This window comes from Anser anser, assembly GCF_964211835.1.
Source record: "Anser anser genome assembly, chromosome: 13".
Taxonomy (NCBI): Eukaryota; Metazoa; Chordata; class Aves; order Anseriformes; family Anatidae; genus Anser; species Anser anser.
Genome location: NC_139734.1, coordinates 4,477,583 through 4,504,610, shown reverse-complemented (window position 1 = coordinate 4,504,610; position 27,028 = coordinate 4,477,583). Strand labels below are relative to the sequence as shown.

The window sequence follows — 27,028 nt, the reverse complement described above, 5'->3', positions numbered from 1 at the left end:
TGCCAAGGTCCTCAGAGCAGCCTTTGTGGGAGCAGGTGTTCTCTCTCAGTAAGGCAACGTGTCTCAAGCTCTGGCCTTAAAATGAGTTTTCCAGTTTTGAAAATCTCAAGTAGCCTTCTGCCTTTAAAATACAGTAAGTGTGTTATCTCACTGGGACAAAAGTGACTCAGTATTCATAGATCAGGTACGGAATGAGGCCTCTGGGTAGTATTACCGGTGGTGTGGGACTACATAAAGGAAAACGGGCTTATTGCTCATTTCCATCTGCCCACAGCTGGCCTTTCCAGGTGCATTGTGCTTTGTCTGATGCCTCTGGAAGTGCTCCAAAACTGTCCACAGTCTCTCAGGCTTCAGGCCTACTAATTTCTTCTGAGAAACAAAAGTATCTGCAAATGGGGGGGGGGGGGGGAATAAGAAACTTTCAGAGGGGAATAGCTTATTCACCACCAAATCAGATCTTGTTTCTAACAGGAGCTGTTTGGTTATTAATTCTGTCTTGGATGTTCACTTAAATTGAATTCTGCTGATAAGCCCTGATGCCATGAAACCCTATTTTGATCCTGAACAACTGTATCACAGCCAGCTCAAGGGTGGACTTGCCTTTAAAGTAAAGATCCTCTTGGGAAGCATGAGGGTTTGCTGCTAGGATGCTCCCAAGTGTTACTTGGAGTAAAGGCACAACCACAAAACTAATTTCTCATGGACCATTGAGCAACCATTAGATGTTAAAAATTTTTCAGTCCCTACCCCCAGACTGAGTTTGAACCATTGACCTGGAGGTGAAATGTGCTGCTGCAATCCTCTGGAGCTTGCAGAGTGTTTGTGTTCATCCTGCAGAGTACCTTGTCCATATCAAAAAGCAAATTAATCTGTCAGTGAAACTAATCCTGCTAGTTTTACAAGCCAACACAAATTTCAAATGTAGAGGGACTATGAGAATTTTTACATTGAGTTTCAAATGTCAGAATTTGTTTTATCTATTTGGTTATGCTTTTCTGTAGGTAAAGTTAATCAGGTACTTTCAATCTGAGTAATCTTTGTATCAATAAGAAGGTGGCCAATGGTACTTCTCTCTGACAATGTAGGAACCTTTCCATTCGTACAGGCAGGCTTCTCTCTCTCTCTCTCTCTCTCTCTTTTTTTTTTTTTTAATTTAAAGGTGGAGCAGACAGAAAAGTTATGCCCATAAGTGCCGTACACCTTTCATATTGTTTAGTTTCTGGTAGATTGGACCTGCAGATGGACCCACTGTCATCCTGATCACTGGGGGCTTCACTTCTCTTTCAGAATCTGCTGTTCCTTTTTGAGCAAGGGAAGAGATGAATAGCCAGGTAATTAGAGAGGCAACTGCAATACAGAAGTCTTTATATCACCAGAAATGCTGACAGTTTTCAGCTGTTTTGAACTGTTGGCACTGCAGTCAACGTAGACACAGTTTATTGCATCAGTAGATTTGGTCCCATACTGCTAAGACTCCACCATGCTCTGCGTGGACACCTTGCCTGGCACAGTCTGTGGCTGAGGAACCTGGTCTTGTGAACATGGCCACATTTCTGACTAGCGCATTGGACAGAAGCTCACTGCTAAGGGAATTCATCTCGTGATGTCTCTGGGCAATATAGGATAGAGAAGCTGTTTGCATTCCTGCAGTTTACATCAAATGCCCATGATGACATGTGCATAAAAATAATTAGTTAAATAAATACTCAGGTGTCAATGCTCTGGCAGGAGATATCAAGGGAATTATCCCTGTGCAAAAACATAATTTAAGCTGAGAGCATCTACAGGAATGATCAATGCCAAATCTACTATTACCATTGATTTAGGCATAATTAGTTTGGATGAAGACAAAAGGCAGTCATCAAAAGTAATAAATTGAAGCACAGCAGCTAATTCAACAGGCAGAAGCCTTCATCAGAGATGTTTGAAGAAGGTATTTTGATCTACTGTACTGATTATGGGCCTCGATGTGTTGGCTCTGGCTGGATTTGCTAGTTGGCTTGCTCTGCGTTTGGGCACGGATGTTGTGCTGCAACAAATCTATTGTCTTTTCCAGGACACAATTAACCTACTGTCTTGTTTGTGGTGTTATATTTGAAGAGATCTGTAAACAACCTTTCTGTTCAGTTACTGTGTTAGGATTTCAAGTTTCCTTTACAACTTGGTTCTTTGATATTTGGATCTGCAACTAGTTTTTAAAGTCTCCTATAGACACTCCTGGACTGTTCCTGAGCTTTTGCAGCTGGCTGAGAGCTAACCTCAATTTCTTGATGTTGCCCTTTCATTGGTATGTAGTTTGAAGCTCTTTCCCCTTGCCGAATGGACCAGCCTTTCCTTGAACTCTGTTCTCCACTTGCCCTGCTGCTTGTTTGTCATCTGTAAAGTGTAGCCCGATGTAGTCCTATGGTCCCCTAATCCTCTGGAGAATGCGTGTGCCATGTCTGGGTTCACAGATGATGTATGTGTTATAGACTCAGCTACAATGAAGTGTCAGGCTTGATTCTTTCTTGTGCTATAGCAGCTTATGTATTTAGTAACAGATCTCCAGTTCCTAATTCTCCATGTTATCCCACTAACACTTTGACTTGTCTGTTAAGCATCCAGTGTATGTACCCTGCTGTAGCTGGCTCTGTAGGGTGCCAAGCAACCCTACGTCTGGTAAAGCAGTAACTACTCTTACTAGAGGAACAAAAAACCCACACAGTAGAAAAAGTGTAGGAGGGGCTGTGTGAAATAATACCCTCTTTGTTTGTCAGCAGGGAGGGCACAGCCTGCCCAGATACCACCTCTGTAAAGAGATGGCTGCAGAGAGTTGATCCTGCATGCCCAGCAGCATATTGTTGTGATCCACCTCCTGATGGATGCTGCTGCAAACTGGGCAGTCCAGGGAAATAACCTGCGTGTAACTTGTATGTGTGATGTTTGTTCAGAGGGGAGAGAGAACTAACAATGTGCTGGAAAACCAAGTGGGGTAAAAAAGAGTTTGGGAAATAAAGGTAAGAAACATTTAAAATCAAAACTGTTCCAAGTATGACCTTCCAGTCTAACCATCTTCATTCTGCTTGAGTCTCTGGCTTTACCTGAATTCATCAGCATTTTCTATGTTTTTCCATGAGTTGCCGGCCCTGCACTCAATAGAAAGCATACCAAAGAAGCAGCCCACTGACTTCAGCAGAGCTGTATTGGTTTCTCATGGTGGCAGACCTGCCCCTGTGCTGGTTTAGATCTATTCAAAGGACAGGTCAACCACCTTGTTGCTGCCTGACTTGGGAGGTTCAGGAGCCCCACTTCAGGAGCGGGTCTGGTACTGGAGCAACAGCAGGGGAGTGGGATGCACCAAGTGAACGATCTGCTCTTTCACTGTAAGCTCTTTAAATGTGTCAGATGAGCAGCAGTGTGTTGAAAAATTGTCCTTCAGTACGTTGGCAGGGTGACTTTCTGCTAAGGTCCCTGGGGAATAGCATAGTGAACTGCCAAAAAACAGCACAGACTATGTGAAAAATGGTAAACAGGAATGGAAAGGGCCAGAGAAGAGATGACTGTTTAGCTGGGCAGCCTCAGCTCTCCAGCCAATCCAACTCTCCACGTGAGTGGAAGTAAGTAGTTTCCACCCTTTCTATGGATATTTTCTTCACATAGTAGAAAACCACCAGTTAGTTTCTGGCAGAACTGCTTCTAGGCTCGATAAATGTAATGTAGCTGTTTATTCCTTTGCATGGCTATCTCTTCCAAGGAGCACCTCTTTGCTGAAGAATGCAAAGGGGAAGACGAATGCGAGTACAGATGATCTGCTTGGGATTTAGTGAGCAAAAGGCCAGAGAAGGTTGTTTAGAGTCTGGCATGGTAAATGAATTTAATCTCTACACTCTTGATTGGGAGCTGGTTCTTCAGATGCAATATGTCTGTGTAACTCACTGGTACCAGGATGGATTTATGCTGATAGAGGAGTTGGCTTATGTATATTTTTGATTTTAATTTCCATCTTGCCTCACTGTCTTTGATTTCTGACTTAAGCAGATACAAGACCTTTTAGGAGAGAATCTGTATGAGATTGAAGAAAAATCCAGCTGGATAAATCTGCTAGTTCAATTTCATACCTGTACTGAGTTGCAATCAGGTCTTTTAAATGTCTATGTTTATCCAAGCTGTCCCATTCCTCCAGCTGACCTCACAGAAATTGGTTTTGTCCTCTTCTGGCATTCCCGTTTGTGTGGTTTATATGGGCACAACCAGGTGCTCCTCTACACTGAGCAAAAAGGAAATGTGGGGTTCATGCTGTCCTCACTCCCACATGGCTCAAGGTTTTCTAGATCAGCATTAAAAAATGATCAATTATGGCTGTGAGGGGAAGAGAAAATATGAGTGAATTGGCTTACCAACTCCAGGACAGCATCTTGGCTCTTGCTGAGACTGAAGCAGTCTGAGGAATCAGAGAATTACATGATATAATATAGGTCTGAGGATGGCTGTATGCAGTGCTGCTGCTCTGTCTTCTCCCTTGTCTTGCAGCTGTATGTCTTGCATAACTCCTACAAAGCCAATCCTTCTGAGGGACAAAGAGTTAAAGATTTAAAAAGCAAAGATTCTAGGAAATGCAAACAATGTGGTGTTATAATAAGAAAGTATAAATTAACTATGGAGAAGGAAATTGCATGTTGAAAACAGATTAATAAGGAGCATGCCTGTGGATGCCTGGATAGCTTTACCAACTAGTCAATTAGAGCCAATTATCATCCTTAAACTCCTAGCACTGTGTTTAGTATGCTTGTAGTGTGTCCAATTTAGCTTGTACTGTTTCATAGGTTTACAATTTTCTCTCTGTGTCTGAAATGATCTAGCTGGAGACACCATGAAAGTGCCAAGCATTAAGTATATAACAATTGTAATTCTTTTGACTGAAGCCTGATTTGATTCAGTTGAAAATGACTTTAGTGTATTGGATTTACGGTTCATTTAACAAGCGCTGTAGATGTCAATACATTAGTGTAAACCTGATGCAGGTAGTAATTTGGTTTCTAATGAGGTTCCCCAGCAGTATCCAACTATGAAAAATGGGACGTTCTTCAGTGGAGCACAAAGTGCACCTGCCTGGTCGCAGATGTTGTCTGAGGCCCTGCCACTTAACTTCCCAGGAACGGTGCGGCGTTATGCCTTGCAATGGGCTTTAAAAATGCCTCAAACTGATAGAAAGCTAGAAGCACAGATTGGGAAGTATAAAAGATAGCTCTTGAAAAGTTTTGTTTTAATTGTAGACTTAAATTACAACTTTATATCCTATAGTCTTAATTCTGTAGTTGTTGCAGATGCAAAATTCCAGCCAGATTTAATGGAACCTGCAGCAGCTGAGATGAAGAGAAACCTTTTACCTTTATGGGGCTGTGTGATACCTTCTCTTTACCTCCCCATTGTCTTCTGAATGTTTCACACAATGATCCTCCTAGTGAAGGACCTGTTTTGTTGTAAAAGTATGGGCTACGGTGGACAGGGAAGCACTGGAGAAAGGCCAGGACAGAGAAGTCCACAATGTTCCCCCTCTTCCTTGACCCACCTCTTGCCTCTCTGGACACGAGACACCTTCCAGAAAAGCAGCTATGGAGGACATAAGTGAGAGGGAATGAGACACTGGGTTGAGGACAACAAGGTCTGGAGGATAAAGTACTGGTGTTGGTACCAGCTTTACCTCAGAAGTAAGATGTGGTTTTGGAGAGGCACTTACTGTGATGTGCTTTTGTTGCCTTAGGATTTAGCTTTTGGCCCTGGGGCTGTGACCCTTGGGTCTCTCCTTGTGCAGCGGCCCTTAGCCTTGCTGTCATGCCTGGGGGCCTCCAGGGGTTTGGGGCTCCATGCACATGTCCCTATAGCTTGTCATCCTCTTTCTGGGTGATGCAAGTGACTGAAAGCACTTCTGGTCCTGCTCTCAGTGGCTTTTTTCCTGTGGGAAAGGCCCTTCCAGGCTTCTGTCACCCTTTAGTGTGGTTTTTGTCCTCACAAAATATTTCTAAACTTTTATATGCTGTGGCCCAGCATCTGGATTCTGCTTTAGTGTTAGGCTGATTTTCCCAGGTTGAGACATTACTGACCAACGCGGGGTATGCAAGAGCCTGACCCCAGCAGACTGCGTTGGTGTGATTAAGTGTATGGAGAATATGTTCAATCTGACATGAAGCAGCCTTTCACTGTCTCAATTCGCTTCACGTCTCAGCTGAAATACAGCACCTTTCTGTCCTCTGTGCTTCTTAATTTCCTTCCTTTGCTGTTGTTTAACTGCTAAGTACTACGTGCTGCAGTAGATAGTGGAAGAAGCTGTTCAGAATGAAAATGGCGTGGCATTTTATGCTCTTTTGTATAGAGCATGTATGTATGCTCTTTTGTATGTATTTCAACTATATGAAATAAGGATGAACTTCCCCGCTCGTTCCAGACACACCTTGCACTTGCGTGTTGGCTCCCGTGAGCCCTTAAGAAAATTATTCCAAAATATCATTTAAACAAAATGATCCAATTCTTTGTAGACCTGTTTCTTCAGAACCTAAGTGGCTAAAATTTCTGTAAGCTCGTTTTCTCTTGGAGATTAATTAACCTTAATTGAATTCAGGTTATTTTAATTTTGAATGAGTGTCCACACATGGACTTAATGCAGTTTAACTGAACCTTTCAATTTGTGTTTTCAGATCTGATTAGCTTCCTTAAGAGTGCACTGGTCTAGGCAAGTCCCCGGTTTTGTGTTCCTCCAGTTCAGAGGTAGTTTGTCTCCTTGGCCCTGGCACTAACTCAGAGGATGGCTGTGCCATACTTCTTTGTGGTATTTACTGTTCAACCTTAGCTTCAGCTCGGTCTTTAGGTTTGCTGGAGAGGGTAAGATGCTGGACAGAATGCTTTAAATGCTTAATATTAAATTTAGAACACACAAAATTGCAAAACTGCTTTGACTTCAAGAGTGTATTAAGTATTAAGCTTAACATATCCAAAATACTTAACACACTTTTCTGCTGCTACGAAATAGCACATGTATTTATAGATCTCCCAGGTCAGCTGAAGCCAGTAGCCTGTTTTCACTCTGGCATCTCAGTTGAACAGTTGATATCTAGAGTTACTTCCAAATAAATCAATTAGATGCACCTGCGAAAGTCACTAGGAGACCAAAATCATTCTAGGGAGGGGATGTGGCATGTAATAATTTCAATGCAAATTTTTATTTCTGTGTCTAATGCCGTTAACAGCTACTAATGACACGTAATGCCGCAGTGAGATTCATTTCAGTTAAGGAACTCAGTCTATGTCAGCAGTCATTTGGGATTGATTGTTTTAGCTGGTGGAAACTGTTGCAAGCTTCTAGAAGTGATATCTCACTGTTGTCTTGGCCTTGAGCTGGGAGACGGCATGGGCCATGTCTTGACTTGGACTCCGTGAACATGGGACATCTGTTTTTTATGCTACTGCAGAAGACTAAAATTCAGCTGTTGGTGGGCAGGACTTGATTAGTGAATTTTACAAATTCTTCAGTTTTCATTTTAGAATAGCTTCTGTTCCTAATGAATGTTTCATTGCCTTGCCTTCAAAAGGTAGCCTAGGCTTTTTTATTTATTTATTTATTTTTTCCCCAATCTGCGTGGACTCACAGGCAAATTTCAGTGGCCTTTTCTGTGGCAGCCTGGTGTAATTGCACAAGAGTATTTGTGCAGCTCAGTGTGTCTTTTCTCAAGGAACAAATATTTCCTAGAATTTGCAGGTGGTTCCTGTATGTTTGCTTTATTATCTTATTTCATTAAACATGAGTATATTAATCATGTAGCAGATGTAGCAAATCGTATGGGCATATTCATCTGCTAAATTAAAATAAGAAAAACTTACCTGTTGGAAGTTTGAAAGTTAGAGTTGGTATTTTAACACCTTTTGCAGCTCATCACTCCTGCCTGGGATGGAAAGAGACACAATCCTGCAGCAGAAGGCTGCTCTTCCTGTCCATATAATGGTTCCCTTCAGGATTTGCAGCAAACTGCTTCTTCCTATGATCACTGCATGGTATCTGTATGGCCACCAGATAACAGTAACACCTGCATGCTGTTTTGTAGCAGCTCTGTCTTTGATTTTTTTGGATCCTCATTCCTTTTATCTAGGTTGATAAACCTAGATAAACCTAGTTTGCAGAACTGTGAAGATAGGACAAAGCAGAAGGTTATCTCCTAATGCTCCAAAACCAAGACTGAAGTTAAGAACAGTCACAAGATTACAATAAATATGTTCAGATGAAGTTATTTTTCTTGCCTTTACATTTCTACTTTCATGATTTCTGATTGCTAGGCTTTTGGGATGCTACAAGCAAGTTGAATAGTTTTGGTCTGTTGAATATTTTGGTCTTTAATGATGGTGTGGGTCTGACCCCAATGCAGGTGTTTTCAGCACTAGAAATTTGGAATACAGAGCCTTGTTCATATCTGAGAGTTGGCAATCATGCTTCTGTCCTCCTGGTCCCTTTCATCATGCAACTTGATGGAAGTGTTTTGTTTGTTATTTAAAAAAAGTGTGTTTGTTAAAAGTTTATATATATATTTTTAAAGGCTCATCCCTCTTGGTATTACATTAGTAATTATACTTTGTTCTTCTGTGAAGCAAGTTTCAGTTTACAGGTACATCTGCTTTCTGTTCCATGGCTTGAAGTCATCAGGAAAATCTTAAAACCTACTTAATGAAGCCTTTTAAATGCTCATCCTGCACTTTTGAGTGAAGTCCAATTTATATTTCATAAAAGTAGAAGCTGAGCTGCAAGCTGTAAGTAATTATCATATAATTAAACATCTTCTATGAAAGAAATGAAAGCTTGGGCTTCTTGGGAGGCTTCCGTGACTGGTTTATGCAATTGCAAATTAAATTATATTTCTTCACCTTATGAATGTTTTGGAGGTACATTAACCCAGTTCGGAGAGGCATCTCTGAGGCTGCTAAGCTGGTTGGAGAGGGGAAGGAAGCTCATAAAACCAGCAAGCTCTATGGACTAGGAAGAAAAATATGTAAATATCTGTGATAGGTTCTGCAAATGTGACTGTTTGCCTTTTTGTCTGGTAACACTTTGAGCTAATAACGAAGAAAGCAATTCTATGTGAGCAGTGGCTTAAGTGAACTGCCCTGGTATTTATTAGGTTACTGATGCACTGCTGTGTGCCAGTGGACACAGTCATTCTCTGCAGGAGAGAAAAACTCTGTCAGTTTGCTGGGGGGGCTGGATATCAGGAAGTCTGGATAAAGGAGTAACTCTTCATGTATTCGGACTTCCTGTGTGTTTAGCTGGGAATCCTGTCCACTACGTGAGCAAGGCAGCCAGTTCATGCAACACATCTGGTGGAGTTTGCGAGGAGGAACCCCAGCTCTGGGTGTGAACCCTTCCTTTCATTTCACAGCAGAGTAACTTTCCTGCTGTTAATCCTGCTTCCTGAAAGCAGGAAAAGCTGAATTATTTAAATACAGGAAGCCCTGACTTGGAGCTGTCCTACCTTAAGGAGCTGCTGCAATAATAGTGTGTAATGGCCTTATGTAAATGATGAATGAAATGTGTTTGTGTGCTGATGGAATTAAAGAGCGGTTTCTGTATTACTTATCTTAAAGAACGGGAAGAATAAATGTTTCATTATATTTTTGTAGCATATTGATCTTGCATGGAACTTTACTTGCATGTTCCTTTACTGCAAAAAGGGCAGATTTAGTTGAGACTCTGAGAAGTTCTGGTACTGTGCTGCTAAAGGGGCTCTTTTAAGGTCAAATGTTTCTAGACCACAAGAGCATCATTTTTATCTCCTCAAATGCAAATAAAAGTCCTGTTGCCCCCAGTGTACAGCACAGTGATAGTTAAATATCTCAGTTTGCAACTGTATACAAGGGGGCGATGACAACATAATGGAATCCTTCATGGCATGCCAAGGGAACATATAATTGGTGTTGGCTTTTCTTTCTCTCTCACTTTTTTTCCTAAGGTTAACAACTTAACCTTGACTTCAGGCTGTATTTTTTTTCTCATTACACTTCTCCATTATACATTATTTGGTTTGGTTACAGTCACTAGACTTTAACTGCTCTGACATATTAATTTTTAAGGGCATAAATGACTTCATTAAAATAATGTCCTTCAGATAAGTGCACTTGGCACTGTGATTGGAAGTGGACAAAGAAATATGAAACATCAGCTCCTCTATGTTAATAATATATTGCGGAAACCAAAACCAGTACAATATATGTATGTAAAAAGCTTCGTACTTAACTTTTAGAACTTCAGTACATAGCCTATATCCTTGTGTTGGATGTAATCAATCATTTGTACAATTGTCAGGATTTTCTTTTGTAATGTGCTTTTAGTCAAAGCATTGTTTTATGTTTGGAGTCTTCCTTCATTTAAATGCAACACTGGTTTCTTAGTATCTCTGCTTATTCTGCATTATTTCTTTGCAATAAATACCTGTTTGTTATGAATCCAAAACAAAGAGGAACACTGTCTGTTGCATTCTGATAACGAGAAGGTTATTGGAAATAGACTGGAGTTAAAATAGGCATTTGGGAGCCACATCTGCTCTCCTTTTGCCACTTTCTTCTGTCTCTAACACAGAAGTAGTGTTAAATTCTGTTAAAAGGGGGATATAGGCTCTGCCAGTGTGTGATGTCAAGAGAGGTGGGGAGAGCAGGTAGCCTCTCCAAACTGAGCATTGTTCTTTCTTTTACAGAAGACCATTACACCCCCAGCCCAGAAGCATGTTGTGAACACTACCACACCTCATGACCAACCTTTGAAGCAAGGTAAGGGGCTGATGCACAGCAGTTATGGTGACTGGGCCTAAGTCCTTTCTGCCAGGCCCTGCTCCTCCCCTGTGCTTTCTGAGTGCTCCTGGAGGTGTCACCACAGCTGGGCCAGATCTCTGAAGCTGCCTGCAGCCTCTCAGCTGGCTTTGAGGTGACCCGAATCAGATGAGCCTGTACTTGAAGTTATTTCAGATGTCCTAGTGCAGCTGAACACTTAGAGCTGAGCGCTGATTGCCGCTTGCCCTTCTCCAGGCCTGTACTTAGCTCGTGGAAGGGCTCTTAGCTTCCTTCATTAATCACCAGGCTTGTACATGTGAAATGCCCTGAGACAGTAACTGGTCCAGTGGGCTTATGGATGAGCATGTCCTGAAATCCTGCATTACAAAGCAGTATTTGTGCTTTGCAGCAGGGGCTGAGGAGGACCTAGGTTGAACTGGGCACCCCCATTCCTGTCTCCTCAGTGCCACACAGCTGGCTGCCTCAGGGCCCTGAGGCCTGGGCCGCTTCCTTCGCTTCCGCAGGAGCTGCCCTGCAAAATGAGGCTGCGAATGCTGGGCGGCTGCAGATTAAAAACCTTGCCTAAGAAATAAAGTCAAAACTGAAGCTGACCTGAGGTAAAAAGCAATTTTCTGAGGATGTGGAGGCATGAAGGGAAGTGCTTGAATGCGGTGTTAAATGGAAGATGGGCGGTGGGGTGCTGCAGGAGCCCCCATGCAAGGAGTGAATCTTGGTTAGACCAGCAAGCTTCATGTAGCCATTGAATTCCCCCTGGATAAATGGATTTTAGAAGAATATATGCTTTTCTTTTTTTTTTTTTTTTGAAACCATGAAGTCACTTGGTAAGGTAGTAATAAATCTGTCAGACTTTCTACTTTGACCCAAGCTCAGCTGTAATTCAGGATTCATTTCAACACCTACAGCCATTTTTGGGTGGGAAGAGACATTCCCAGCTTTGGAATCAATTTCTCTGCAACAAGTATTATGTTCTTGACGCTGTATCATTGCCTTTGAGGAGCAGCAGTACTTAAAATCCACTGTAGTGCAGTAAGCCTGCACTCCAGCTATGTGTGTGCTGTGCTGTTATAATGCCACGCTGGTGGTGGCTACTGTTATGGTGCTGAAAATACGTGAGGTAAACACGGGGCTTTCTTCAGGAGTAATTAATAATTTAATCTCTGTGAAGTAGAGGTGGCATTTCATTTATCCCAACCATTCTTTGATTTTTCTCTCCAGCCCATTTCAGCTGGCATCTAGCCCTTCCTCCCCTTTTCACCCACGCAGGTTACCTTTATTATAAGCTTTTTCAGTAAAATCCAGCTTTATTTCTTTCAGATTGCACTAAGCTTTTATTGCTGGCAAATATAATTGTGACCTACTGTAAAAGACAACCTGTGGTTGTACAGGCCACTGGTGCAATGGAGAACTTCAGTCCCTGCTGTGGCTGCTGTGCAGTGGTACCAGCTCTGCTCCTGGGTGAGACCATGGAGGCTTGAGTGAACATGCTGGTATGTCTGCATTTGTGTGTCAAGCTGAAGAGAATTACAGAAAATTAATTTGCTATTTGCTCTGCTGCCTGCTTTCAGGTCTGCCATGAAGCCTTGGACCTGGCTGGTACTAGAAGACACTTACAGAATCATATAATCATAAAATGGTTTGGGTAGGAAGGGACCTTAAAGCTCATCTAGTTCCAACCCCCCTGCTATGGGCAGGGACACCTCCTACTAGATTAGGTTGCTCAAAGCCCCATCCAGCCTGGCCTTGTGCCTGTTGTGTACATATGCTTCACAGAATCATCTAGGTTGGAAGAGACCTCCAAGATCACCCAGTCCAACCTCTGACCTAGCACTAACAAGTCCTCCACTAAACCATATCACTAGGCTCTAAATCTAAACGTCTTTTAAAGACCTCCAGGGATGGTGACTCAACCACTTCCCTGGGCAGCCCATTCCAATGCCTAACAACTCTTTCGGTAAAGAAGTTCTTCCTAACATCCAACCTAAACCTCCCCGGTGCAACTTTAGCCCATTCCCCCTTGTCCTGTCACCAGGTGTGCAGGAGAATAGACCAACCCCCACCTCGCCACAGCCTCCTTTAAGGTACCTGAGGAGTAAGATAAGGTCGCCCCTGAGCCTCCTCTTCTCCAGGCTGAACAACCCCAGCTTCCTCAGCCGCTCCTTGTAAGACTTGTTCTCCAGACCCCTCACCAGCTTCGTCACCGTTCTCTGGACTCTCTCGAGCACCTCCATGTCCTTCTTGTAGCGAGGGGCCCAAAACTGAACACAGTACTCGAGGTGCAGCCTCACCAGAACTGAGTACAGGGGGACAATCACTTCCCTAGCCCTGCTGGCCACACTGTTTCTTATACAAGCCAGGATGCTGTTGGCCTTCTTGGCCACCTGAGCACACTGCTGGCTCATATTCAGCCGGCTATCAACCAGTACTCCCAGGTCCTTCTCTGCCAGGCAGCTTTCTAACCACTCATCTCCCAGCCTGTAGCACTGCTTGGGGTTGTTTTGCCCCAGGTGCAGGACCCGGCACTTGGCCTTGTTGAACTTCATACAGTTGGCCTGAGCCCATCGGTCCAGCCTATCTAGATCCTCCTGCAGAGCCTTCCTACCCTCGAGCAGATCGACACATGCACCTAACTTGGTGTCATCTGCAAACTTTCTGAGGGTGCACTCGATCCCCTCATCCAGATCATCGATAAAGATATTAAAGAGGACTGGCCCCAGTACTGAGCCCTGGGGGACTCCACCAGTGACCGGCCTCCAACTGGGTTTGACTCCATTCACCATGACTCTTTGGGCCAGGCTAGCCAGCCAATTTCTAACCCAACAAAGCGTACACCAGTCCAAGCCAAGAGCAGCCAGTTTCTTGAGGAGAATGTTGTGGGAAACACTGTCAAAAGCCTTACTGAAGTCAAGCTAGACCACGTGTGCAATAAGCTTTGGCAATTCATCAACCTAATGTCTTTATGCAGGGCTAAGTCTTTAGGGTGGTGTAGCTTTTCTAGATCTGCCCCAAAGCAAGATGAACCAAATCAGTAAAGCTCCTGGAGATTTCTTATCTGAGTCTAAAATGTGGCTTTCACGACTGCAATCAATATTTTTCCATAAATAACTTTATTCACAAAGCCTTGTTCTATGAATTTGTATTCTGTGTATTCTGTATTTGAATTTCCCTTGTATATATGTAATTTTGAAGCCTTTCCCATGATTTGGATATTTCTAGCATTGCCCTTGTATGGACTTTCTGGTATCTATGAGGGGCAAAGTTCAAGGTATGCCCTTTCTCTTGATGAAGATATCAATCTCTCTTCACAGTCACTTGGATTCAAACACTTTGTATTACTTAATTTTGACCTCCATCATCTAAGCTCACTTATTAGTGACGATAAACAGGAAGACTTACAGAATAAACTAATTGTTCAGAATGTTTGTGATTACAGAATAATAATAAAGAAGTCTCAGTCCAAACCACTGGAAAAATGTATCTAGAAAGAGTATGGCTTCCTCTTTTTTGCGTATGTATTTTAGTAGAAGCCATTGTAGACAATAGCTCATTGGTTTGAGATGGTCATTCTGGATTTCCTGTGCTTCTTGTTTTGTCAGTGGAAGATGGGATTTGTGAAAATCTGCTTGTTACAAGCCTGACTCTGCTTCTTACTCTTTTGACATCTGACTGTGGCAGAGACAAGCTGGCTGATGAGTGATGACTCTGAAATAGCCCCCACGGCCTTTTGGGTCTCCACAATTCCAGGTGCAAGGCCGGGTGAGGTGTGAACATTTTGCAGCTGACAAAGGTTGGAGGCCGAGAGCAGGGGGCATGTTGCCTGGCAGTCTGCTGCTGCCCTTTCAGTTGGTCACATTTGGAGTCGTGTTGATTGTTTCCATTAGCAGAATTTGATGAAAGGGCTCATTTATTTTTGATGTACTTTTTTCTTTTAAAAGAACACTTAAGGTTCCATTTTATTAAGCATGGCAGGAGCTGAACAGTAGGAGATGGACTTTTTCTCCCTTGCCTTTGCATTTTTTAAGTCCTTCTTAGGCAATACAAAAAAGCCTTTAAGTAGCTGTTGGTGTTCATCCAGGATGTGTTCAGGCTTTCTTGTGCTTTCTCCCCATTACCCTGGTCTCTGCTGCATATTTCTTGGGCACACAAGTCACCGTAAAGAGCAGCTAACAAAAAAATCTGCCCAACTATACTGGCTTTGTGTGACTTCTTTTGGCTTCTCTGGAGTGTCACCATTGTTTCAGATGCCTAAATCCATATGCAAAGCATGACCCTGCTCCCCAGAGTGAACAAGCATTTTTTGTCTCTGAATAAACTGTTATATATCCAATACATGTTTTATTATATTTATTTCCAACCTAACATAATGCTAAATGTTATTTTTTTTTTTAGCATTTCCTCTAATGCTTATTCTTTAGTAATCAGAAATCTATTTTCAGCCTGAAGCCCTGCTGACATTTCAAAGGGCCTGAGTGATGCTTTGCTGATGGCTCGTTGTGTGCTGAGCATGCCGCAGAGGTCTGCAGGAAGGGCTGCTGTTCCCTGGGGCTGCTCTGTGGATCCAGATGCCTGTACTCAGGGTAAGGACTACAGGACACCTCTGCTTGGACAAGAGGTCATGGTGACTCTAACAGGTCCCCTTGGCAAGGTGATGGTGACCCTCTCCCCAACTCAGCCTTTCCCCAGAGCAGTGCAAGGCTGTCGGTGTGTACACAGGGAATCACGTTTCCTGTAGGTGATGCACAGCTCAGGAGCTACACTAGTGCCTTGTTTCAGCTGTAGGGAAAGTCTGCACCGAGCAGGTATCCCTGGAATTGAATGTTGGGATGACCCATGACAATAATTCAGCATATCACCAGGGAGGCAAGGTAGGGAGATGCATCCCTACCTCAATTTTAAACCATGACATGCAGAAAGCTTATAAGTTCTAGCAGGTTCTGATTTCAGGGCTGCTGCTGATTATTTTCAATATATATCTTCAAAGTATTTTCTTCCCCAAATTTAATTTGAGCAAAAAAATTCTTTAAGCACTGCAAACTAAATTGGTTGTGGCACTGTCAAGTTGGCTTTAAGTATTGCTTTTCCCATCCTGGTGGCTAGAGCAGTTGTGCTTTTGTTTTACAATTAATATTTTGATGAAACCTTGTAAGGTACTGTAGGCATAAATATTTAATACCTTCCTCTCCATGCTTCTTTATTGCTGAGCTTGGTGATAAATTAGTAATTCAGACTGAAATGCAGATAAAACAGTAATGTGAACAGTTTAAATCTGCATTTTTCCAAAGCTCCTGTGGTCAAGATGACTGCGCTGCAGTAAGAGTATTGCTATTTAAAATTGTTTACCTCTATGCTTCAGCTGAATGCTGCTGTACGTGATAAATGAGGTAAATAAAGGTGCCTTTCGGGTCCCAATAACTGCACAAGAAACCTAATCATTCTCACTAACATAAAATAATTTAACAAATGGAACAGTGCCATAGCAGCCTAATAAGAAATTTCTGAGTACTGCACCACATATGGCCAAAGCCTCTTCAGGCATAATTCAAGCTGCCCCCAGCTTTATGGTAGGTTTGTGTGTTATGTTTAATGTGGAATAAAACTTTGCATGTGGCATCCACAATAATCCCACATTTGGCTTTTCAGAACTTATTTAATTTTTCATCTGGGTGTGAAGCATTATTATTTATCTTTCTCCCATGATAACTGGCACCACTTCACCTTATGGGTAGAAAAAAAATGATGGAATTCATGGCACTGTTCATAAAGAAAAAAAAGTATGCTTAAAGCGTTAGGCACAGATTTTGATCTGTTTACATACATAACAATGTCATTTAAGCCAAGCAGAACAATATCTTTAAAGGCAGATGCGAAAACCTCTGCCCTCCTCCCTCTGCTGCCTCCATTCCTTCCTTCCCTGGCTCCCCCAGAAGACGTAATTTCTGAGCAGACGAAGTTATTACTATTTAATAAGAGTAATTTTTGTGGAACACTGATGGGCTTTTGCTAGCCAAGACAGTGTCATTGGCTTTGTTTGTATTTTTAAAATGATGTTGTTCTTAAGGGCATTACCATTTGAGGATGAGAAGTTAATGCTCTGCCTTGTTAGCGTGATCTGGGTTATCTCCCATGGAGAAGCATTTGCAAAACTTTGGTGCGTGTCCTCAGAGAGTTGGTCTGGAATTCGACTACCTCTGCAGCTTGCTTAAGCAGGATAAACATCTTGTGTTTCTGTCTTGAGTACACACTGGCAGAGAGCACCAAGCAGACATTTAATAAAACTTCAAATTCTTCTCCAAAGCACGGTTTAGTTGCAGTTTGTGTGTATTTATCTAAAGAGTCAACTAGTGCCCTAATCCTCCACTTCCATCCACTCTGTGAGCCTTTGTCTTGCAGATGCCAAGGTATCTCATGTAGCAATGCAAATAAAATAGAGGTGAGGAGAAATGCAACTTTATTAGAGTCTTGGGATCTTGAAGAGATGTTCATCCCCAAGTCTGCCGGTTAAAACAAACATAAGAACCATCTGTAAGAGTGTCTCAATTCCAGCTGTTTGAATCTAACCATTGCTTCAGATCTATGGATACCAGCATCTCCTTGGCCTCGTTATGTCTTAATTGTGGACGAGGCTGGGTGTTGTGGGTGGGTTTTGCAGAGCTGAGCCCAGGAAGCCCCCAGCAGCTGTGGAGATGGGGCTGCCTTCAGCCTCTGAGCTACAAGTGCACTAAAATCACTGCCGTGCCTTCAAAAAACAAGAGCCGCGTTTCATTAACACCAGGCTGAGCATCACGGCGGAAGCACAGATGGTGTATTTAAAAAACAAACCAGGAAACATTTTAAAATAAATGAGGAACAGTTATTCTCTCCTTTGGTGCCTATTGTAACCGAGTGTTAATGGGGTTGGGCAGGGGATGTGCAGGGCTAGATGTTCCTGTCTTTGGTGTGATGGCACCGAATGAAGACGAAGTGGGAATTAGTTGCAGTACATCTACCCTTCCCAAACACAAATACTCCCATCTGGGCTTTCCCCATAATGCCCCTGAAGGGCAGAGTGGGGCAGGTGCCGTAAATCCTGACTCTGAGCATCATCAAACTGCTGACGAAGGATGGCTGGCAGTCCCTGGGTAGGTCGGCACTGCAGATACGCTTTTTGAAGACCAGATTAGGAATATCTTTCCATTAGGGACCCACTGTTCAGCACAGAGAATGTTTTATGCTGGTATTTTTCTGCCAAAACCAAGCCTGTTTATGGGAAAAGGTTAGTTTCAGTGAATTTTCCATTTTTTAAAGAAGTTATTTTGAAATGTATTTGAAATTGAGTGCATTTTATCTTGACATTTAAGTTACTTCATTATAAATTAAATCAAACCTCTAGGTTTACCTAAAAATAAAAAGGCCAAAACCTTACTACAAGTTAGTTCTAAAGCCATTGAAGCCATTTTTTTTCCAATAAGATGCTTTCCCTTCTTGTATTTCTTTCGCTCAGTAGTATTTTTCAGACTTCGGGCTTCTTGTTGAATAGACAAGTAGAGAATTTTCTTTATTTTTGATCTCAAAGCCTTGCAGACTGGCAGAATGGTGCCTGGGCACGGTGTCTCCCTCCCGTCTTCTGCTGTGCTGGGCTGTGTCCCTTCGCCCTGCTCTTCAGCGTGGGTTTGGGGTATGTGTGCCCATTCCTCTGCAGGGTGGCTGCAGGTAAGCTTCTCCAAATGTGAGAGACATCCATCTGCTGAGATCCTCTTGCAGCTACCCCACGGAGTGCCTGTTGCTGTTCACTGGCCAATTTATAGCAAAAGTAACTAGTGTATTTGGGTACAACTTTGGATTGTAGTTTTTTTGGTGATTCCCAGATAAAACGCTGTTTGGAAGCCACACAAGCCTGGCTCTGTGTGCAATTGTAATCGTGTGGCTCTGAGCAAGGTTGCTGATGATTTCTGTCCATGTGAAGGAGGGGGCTTGGGGCTGCTCTGCCCACAGCCCTCTGCAAGTGCCTTGCAGCAAGTGGGTGCCCTGGATGGCTTTGCTGTCTTGCTCTTCATCATTGCATGCTCGCCCAATCTTCTGCACGCTCCTTGGCCCAAGACATCCCATATAGCCTAGTAAAGATGAACTGATGGGATTTTCCCCAGCCTGTAAACTGTTTCTTTTACTCCTAGTAGTTTGTTTGGGAAGTTGAAAAGCTGGTGTAATCAAAAATAATCATTGGTGTCAAAGCTATTATGAATTATTAAAAGAGACGCAGCAACGGGAGCTACAGATAATTCCTCATTCTGAAAATGAGCACGTCTTATGTTATTGCTGCAGTAATTACCTAAAAATACCTAATACTTAATTACTTCCAAGGTGTCAATCTTCATAACAGTTTATTAGGAAATTCTAATGGATGGAGCAGCTGCTTCCACAAGCATATCTAGTTGTGGCTGAACCTGACATTCTGCTCTAAATATTATTCCACCTTGATCAACATTATTTCTCCACATCTATCTTGTTACAGCTGTAGCAGGCTGGGAAAGGAGGGTTTATCCAGCTGCAGTGGGAATTGCTCTGATCACTCATGACTTCCAATTTCCAGCTGCTGGAGCAGGTAGAAGTGTTCGGGATTGATTTAAAATGAGGAAGAAGCTGGAATGATCAGTTTGTGACCCTGCTCTTGGCTTCTTGGTGTTATTTCAGCCGTACCAATGCCTGGTTGAGAACACAAAGGCTCCGTGTTTGGGGAATGGTGCAGAGGGATGATGCTTGTCTGTCCCTGGGGCAGCGGGATGTGGTCAGCAGTACGTGGAGTCTCCTGCTCTTTATTGCTGCTGTTCACAGCCCAAAGCACACTTGGCATTTTGAGCAGGCAGCTTCAGTCTGGAGCACTCGTGAGGTTATCCTAAGGGAAGTGCAGTGGGAAATGAGAGTGAACTAGGGCAGAATGTAGCCCAAAAGTCTAAGATCCATCCTTTGTTTTGTACAGAAATGTTTAAGAAGCCCAGAATTAATAAATATGCCAAAAGAAGCAACTAAAAGCAATAGTGCCTAATAGCAAGCTCTGCCATAACCTGGTTAATATCGAATTCTATAAAGCCGTGACTTCAAACCCTATTGTATTGGTGTGTTGCTCTTTTCTGTGCTTTTTTTTTTTTTCTTTTTTCTTTTTTTTCTTTTGGAAAAAAAAAAGAAGTGCTAGATCAGGTATCACTAAGGTAAGCCTGGGGCCATCCCTTCCTCATTTCAGTGGCAGAAGCTTTGTGCCTTTGAAGCACAAGGATTTGAGATTCATCCTCCCATCTCTGCAGTTCCTTTGGAGACCAAGACACAATTAACATTTACTGCTTTAGACCTTTGCTGTCCTCCGTCATGTTTCATCAATGCCCAAGCCCTACATTCCTCTTTTGAGCTGTCCTTCAAGCATCCCTGCACCAAGGCTGGGTCGGGATTTCTCCAGGACTTCCTCCCTGCGTGTCCTGGGGACAGCAGCAGCGCTGCCACAGCCAGGGGCTGCAGACCCTGTACCATGCGAGGCAGAACACGAACTTACAAACAATCTGGTGATGATGCCTGCACTTATTTCTGATAGTTTGCCATTAATTCAGAGATTAAATAGCAGGTGTCTGGAGGCATGAGGTTTGTTTGAAACCTGTACTTTTCATTTAGTGCTGTGGATGCTCATCTGTATGGCCTTACTACATCTTCAGAGCTGCTACACTGTATTATGTATGTAATTGCATGGTAGCTAACCGGTATTAATGTAACCAAGTGTTCTTCTAAAAAATCTAGTGCAAATCTTGCTGTAGCAGGTGCATTGCAAGAAAAAAATCCACAAGCAGCGTCAGCAAACTGAGCTGATTTTTGTGCAAGTTTTTCTGTGTTATCTAGCTCTTGTGTTTGCATAAAATAACTAAACGAGCACAGTGGTCATTCATTGGAAGGAAAATGAGGTTTTGTTAAATATGTGTGTAAGGTTTGAGCTGGGTCACCCTGAGAAAGAAGCTGATATCAGATGGTAAAGTCAGCCAGGATTCAGCAACAGCAAGTGGGTGAGGAGTCCCACTGACTTCCATAGGCTGTGCTGCACCAGTCAACATGCAAATCCTTGAGGTATGGGTAAAGGTGTAAGTACAAAGGTCTCAGGCATTAATTTTCATTTTTAAGAGAAATCGCATTTCTGTGGATTAACTTTGACATCTGTAGGAAAGATATCACAGGAGACAAAGCTTATGTATGGCTGTAAAGTAAACATAATCCCCAGACTGATACCAGACCATGCACTTGTGCAGGCTAAGATAGAAATAATCTTGTTTTCTGATGAATTCTGCCACAAGGGACCCAGGCCCTTGGGCTTTTATCCCGACTGAAAACTACAGCAAGCAGAAAGAAGCAAACGCTCATAGCAGGAGATGCTTATTGGTAGACAACCTTCCTGCTCTTCAGCTTTTTTTATTTTCCTGTGTATAATGCACTTAGATGCTAAATTTGTACCCTTTTGTAATTTTTATGGATACCTATAGCTATGGTACAAATGAAAATAAGAGCAGTCATCAATGTTGATGTCTACGAAATGAGTAACACCAATGCAAGGATTTCCCTGAGGTGCTCTCTGGCTGTTGAACCCCGAGCTTTTTTTTCTTCCTTTTCTCCCATTGGTGACTGAATCAGGCTTTAAGATTGGTGTCTGAATTACTTTTATGAATGAATTGTGGATTTTTCAGCTGTTAAGAGTTTAATTAAACAGACTATGACTGCTCTTCAGAGTAGTCCAGGCAGGAGGAAAAATATTTTAACCACCCCCACTCCCCAAGTCCTCCCTTTTATTCTGTAAAAGATTCAAAGTGGAGATATGCTTTTAAAAAAGAAGAGAAAACAATACTGTTCTAATGAATAAATTTGCTACTGAAATACCTCTTAGCATCCTGATCTGTATCAAAAAGGTCTGCCTCTTTTTTTTTTTTTGAATTTGGAAAATATTAAAATAAGAAGGAAAACAAATACAAAGCAAAGCGATATAAACAGAGGAGCTTATAGCTTAATTACAGTTTTCTGAAAATTAAATAAAGAAAATGCATTGTGATGATTCATTGGCTTGTATCTTATCTTGAAAAAAGGGGTAGCTATCATGAATTCTGCAGAAGACCCAGTTTATTCTCTGTTACCCTGAATAATGAATATGCTTCAGAAAAGATGCAAATGTTTTTTCTTATTTCCTGTCTCTAAAATTGGGGCAAGGAGTTTGTTTAAAAGGTAACAAAAGGATTAAAATGGGATGGAAAGCCTGCAATTATCTGTGATAAACAATGCTTTGTGTTTTGATTTGTGGACTGTAAGTCTGTCACTGAAATGTTCCTCACGTCATGTAATATTTTGTGCAACTGCACTGCTTTTCAATTATACAGCTCAAAGGAAAGTTTCCACTGACAGAAGCAGTGAAAGCACATAGCTTTTAGTATTGGCTTTTGTCATTTTTTTTTCTTTTTTCTTTTATAGGTCTCAAGTGCCTCTTCAAATATAAGTCCAAATGACAGGAGTCCAGGAGTTTGGAAGTTATTAGAGAGATATGGATATATGCAGCTAATGAAATACTCTCACAATATATCAAGACACACAGAATGCCGAGGAAAACTCAGCAATTTCAATATTTAATATAAGCTGGAGTTAAAGTATTTTTTTTTTTTGCACATGCAGCATATGTTAATCTATTGCTGAGCATTCGTCTAGCAGATTCAATTTCCACTCATAATTTTTCATTTATTAGTTTCTCTTTCACATAAACACAGCTGTGGGATTCTTATCAGCGCTGGTGAGAGCTGACACGGTGTGGCATGTGGGGAGCCCAAGTGATTTGCTGTGGCGAGGCACTGGGTAGAGCAGGGGGGCTGCAGTGCGTTTTCAGATTTTAAATATTGTCTCTCATTTAAATCCCTCTTTGTCAGGTTTTTGCCCCAAACTCACCTCCAGTACGTGCTACTGATGGTGTATGAATGAGTGTTGGGTGCAGCGCAGGCAGAACTAGCAGTTTCTGCTGTGTTGGGCCCGAAATATCAATGATATGTGAATAAATCCCATTGTGGTGCTGCAATACGTTGAGGATGGTAACAACCCAGCTGCTGCTGCTCTCCTTGGCAGCAGAGCACCTCATAACGTGAGGCTTTCTGAGGCTGAGGGCTCCTATCCTGTAATCAAGAAACTTAGGGCTTCGAAGGCACAATGAGAAATAATTATTTTATTTAAAATGTAATACTGAGTCTGCCACTTGACGTGTGGCAGCTTGTTCTGGAGTGGTTCTTATCATAATCGTTCAAAAAACAAACAAGCAAAAAAAAAAAAGAAAAAAGAAAGAAAGCTTTCCACCTCCGATGGCTTCCTTGCTGTGAAATATGTCTGTAAATCGATGTATTCCATGCTGAATTTCACACCGGGGCACCTCCCGCAGGTGCAGCAGCTGCTTTGCAGGTGCTGCTGTCCGCAGGGCACCAGGGCAGCTCTGCGGCCGCCCGGGGAGGGCTGCTGGAGCTTAAGCCCAAACCTGCCTGAAATTTCCAAATGAGTTTCCTTTGGCCCACCTGCAGGGTGGTTTGCCCTGGGAGCCAGTGGCTGCTGGGGGCCAGAGCTGGCAGGGCTGTACTTTTACTTTTTTTTTTAACCTATAGTGGTTGGTTTAATAAAATCCAGTGCCCGTCTGCCCTGCTTATTGCTGAGTCCAGCCTTGTGCCCCCTTCCTGTGGGCTTCAGAGGCGAGGTCTGGTCAGAGAAATGCCCCTGGGCTACCTGTGTGTGCCTGGAAGCGGCTTCCACCTCAGGCAACTGTGGACCGCCTCAGGTTGGAAGGGACCTTAAACCTCGTCTGGTTCCACCCCTGCCATGGGCAGGGACACCACCCACTAGATCAGGTTTCCCAGGGCTTCGTCCAGCCTGGCCTTGAGCACCTCCAGGGCTGGATCCTTGAGCTGTAAGGGGTTGTGGGCTGGAGGAGTGCTTGGGGAAAGCTCCGTGTCCCTAAGCACCAGGCCCAACCTTTCCTTGAACATCCTCAGGGACGGTGACTCCACCACCTCCCTGGGCAACCCGTCCCAATGCCTGACTGCTCTTTCTGAGAATAAATGTCTCCTCATTTCCAACCTGAACCTCCCCTGGCACAACTTGAGGCCATTCACTCTAGTCCTATCGCTAGTTACCTGTAAGAAGAGGCCGAACCCCAGATCCCCACACCTTCCTTTCAGGTAGCTTCCCCTCAACCGCTCCTCACAGGACTTGTGTCCCAGGCCCCTCACCAGCCTTGTAGCCCTTCTCTGGATGTGAAATTGTTGAAAGCAGGGTAGTGGGTTAGCTAAATCTTTGAGCTGATCCAGTGTGTCATTGCTGTGTTTGTAAAAAATCGGCATGCTAAACACTGTTGCTGTTAATTGCACTGGAACTCGCAACAATTAATTCTAATTACTGTTCATTATTTCTGTAGCGTGTCAAATGTGCTAGAAACAATATCTGGTAGGTACTGAGGATTGAGATATGGTTACAGTGAGAGATAACTGCGTATTTTTGCCTCTTACGTGCAGCAGTGGGTATTGTAACATACATGCTTGGGGATGTTTGCCTGTGTGACATGATGCAAAGGCTGCTGGATTTTGGGGTTGGTCCTCAAGGTAAATTGCTTTATTTTGTGGCTGGTGGAGCTTCACTGTTTTACTCCCAGGTTGAACCCAGCCTCTGGTGTTGGGTGACTGCTCACAGCGCTGCTGCTACCATGGCTGGTGGCAAGTCCACTTTGCTTTGGAGCTGCAGGCCCGGGGAGCAGGTTTCCCCTTCCAGGAGAGGTGCTGGTGGCAGAAGGACCTTCCTGCTAGAGGCCTTGTTAGATCCGCTCTTGTCTACTTCTTGTGCCGTCATTCTTTTGAGGGACATAGGGGTCAGTCTCCAAACAGGACTTCCCCATTGGGATGCCTGGTAAACATAGCCTGTTACAGCTGCACTGGGTTCACTTTGCTTATATTGGAGTGCTGGGAAGGTGAGGTGTGGGTTCTGGACCAGGTGATGGCAGGGGAAGCATGGCTGCACCTCAGTGCCTATGGGGTACCTTGTTCTTCGCTGCTTTACTTCTTTGCTGCAGAGCCAGCACGTGTGTGACGGCTCTGGCAGAGCAGCCGATGCACTGGAGGCACGCATTTCGCAGCATCAACTTCCTTCTCTGCTTATTCCTGATGATTTTTCAAGTCCATTTTTAATGGGCCTCTGATGGCCCTGTGGGGGCTTCCTGGGGCAGAGCCCTGCAGGGCCAGCAGAGGAGGCAGCTGGTGACGCAGCCGCGGCTTTCGGGCAGCTGATAATTTTAGGACCCTTAACGGGCAATCAATACAGAGAATTTTAGTCCTTGTGTAGGTGTTTTATATCTCTTTTTACTTCCTCTGGCAATCTTGTCTGAATTAATATATAGCTGAATAGCTGCCGTCTGGAGCCACACAGGCATTGGTTACGATATAATGTTTGGCCTCTGGGTAGACCTACAGCAATTTTTAAACATTAGTTCGGAGATGGGGTGGTGAAAAACGTAGTCACAACTCAGTTACAGGGAATATCTGATTGCAGCAGAATTAAAAGGGTGGCTGGGGTAAGGAGTGTTTTCTAAATCCAGTCTCGCTGAACAAAGTTAGCAAGAGCATTAAACTGCCTCATTAATACTACGGTAATTACAGGATTAACACACTTCATTTCAATATCTCTAATTTGTTTTGTAATATAAGCAAGATGGGGAGATGATCTTGCTACATTCAAGGTGTCGGGAGAGCTAACATCAGAAAAGAGGGTTTCTGGTGGTCGCAGAGTGGTGGAGGTGAGGTGGCCAGCCCGTGCGTGGGGCCTGGTGCTCTGGCAGGAGGCCCTGGCCTGTCCTTGAGCAGACCTGAGCCATTCGCCCAAAAACCCTCTACCAGAAAGGCTGAAGAATTGGTAGGTGTGTATCTGTATACAACTACACAGAATAATGCATATCAAGTAGATATCAAAAAGCTACATATGCTAATATGTGAGGTACATGTGAGCGGCAAAGATCGTTTACTCCAGAGAGCAAGAAGTAGGTGCTAGGCTTGATCAGAATATCAAAGGTACTCTAGGTCCTGTCAAGCGCAACTCTCCCATGTTCTTCTGAAAACTTAAACATGAAAAGACAAGGCAGAAATGGGCCTGACATCATTAATGATGACAAGATCCACAGATCCTTTCCAGGCACTCCTTGCTTATTTTCCCTTAATGAGCTTTGGCGGGCTGGCCCCTGCTGCCGCGGCAGGGGGCGATGCTCGGCCTGGGTGCTGCCCACTCGTTATCCATGTGGACTCATTAGAGGCAGGGTGGGTAGCTGCTGGCTGGGGCCACAGGAACCTGAGCGTTGTAACTCAAGCTCAACAGCAGTGACAGTGATCCAAAAAAGAGGCATCATGTGAGACTTTGGAGATGGCCACACTGGCGGTTTAGTTCCTTCGACAGCACTGCCAGAGGAAGGAGGAGGCAAAGCCCTGCTGCATCAACTTCTGCCTCCCAGTTTGTGCCGTAGCTTTGGTGTTGGGCTGTTTTGCTCTTCTCTTTGTGCTCACACTCATCTTAAGTTCATCTGCAAATGGAACAGAGCAGCCTGTCGTACCTGCTTGTTGCTGCACAGCTGCTGGGTCTCCTACCTCCACAGTTCATAAACCTGCACCTTGACTTGAATCCCTCTTTTCTTCTCCTATTATTTATTGCAATGATTTGTCTGGTATCCATTTATGCCTAGTTCCATACAAGAGCCCTGTTATTTTAGCCTGGTTAGAGGAGCATTTTTGGGCTCCTCTTGAAAACAGCCTCTGGTTTTGTTGAGAGATGCCCAGTGGAAGATGGTCAGGCCTGTGCAGCACGAGGCTGGGACTGAATTTTACAGTACCCATGCAGGAGAAGCATACATGCACAAAAATGTAGCTGTGCTGTATGCTCGTTTTAAACAGAAATGGTAAATGCCCAGAGCTGCTTCTTCCTCTGAAGACCAAAGCAACGTGCCCAAGGCTTTTTCAGCAAGAACAGAGTTATGTTTTACACAAAACATGGTGAAGCCCAGGCCTGGGAATCAGGGCACACAGTGCTAGAAAGGAAAAAGCAAATCCCTTCTGAACCACTCTGCTCCTGCTTCTTTTCCTCAATCAAGGAAGAAAATAAATACATCCAAACTGGAAGGAAAAATCCATGTAAAACAAAATTTGCCACAGATTGTAACAAGTTCTAGAAAACTGGCAGATAGTAA

At 43.4% G+C, this 27,028-nt stretch overlaps 1 protein-coding gene across 1 annotated transcript in view; it reads left to right on the top strand.

Annotated features, from left to right (window-relative positions):
• Window positions 1-30: 30 nt before the first annotated feature.
• The window catches only part of LOC310880763 (uncharacterized protein), a 246,111-nt gene continuing 219,113 nt past the window's right edge, over window positions 31-27,028 (top strand). The window contains exons 1-6 of the mRNA XM_083797053.1: window positions 31-133; window positions 1,288-6,855; window positions 8,611-8,769; window positions 10,707-10,779; window positions 12,115-12,287; window positions 15,234-15,374. The gene's annotated coding sequence lies outside the window, so the exon portion shown is untranslated. The remainder of the gene's footprint in view (window positions 134-1,287; window positions 6,856-8,610; window positions 8,770-10,706; window positions 10,780-12,114; window positions 12,288-15,233; window positions 15,375-27,028) is intronic.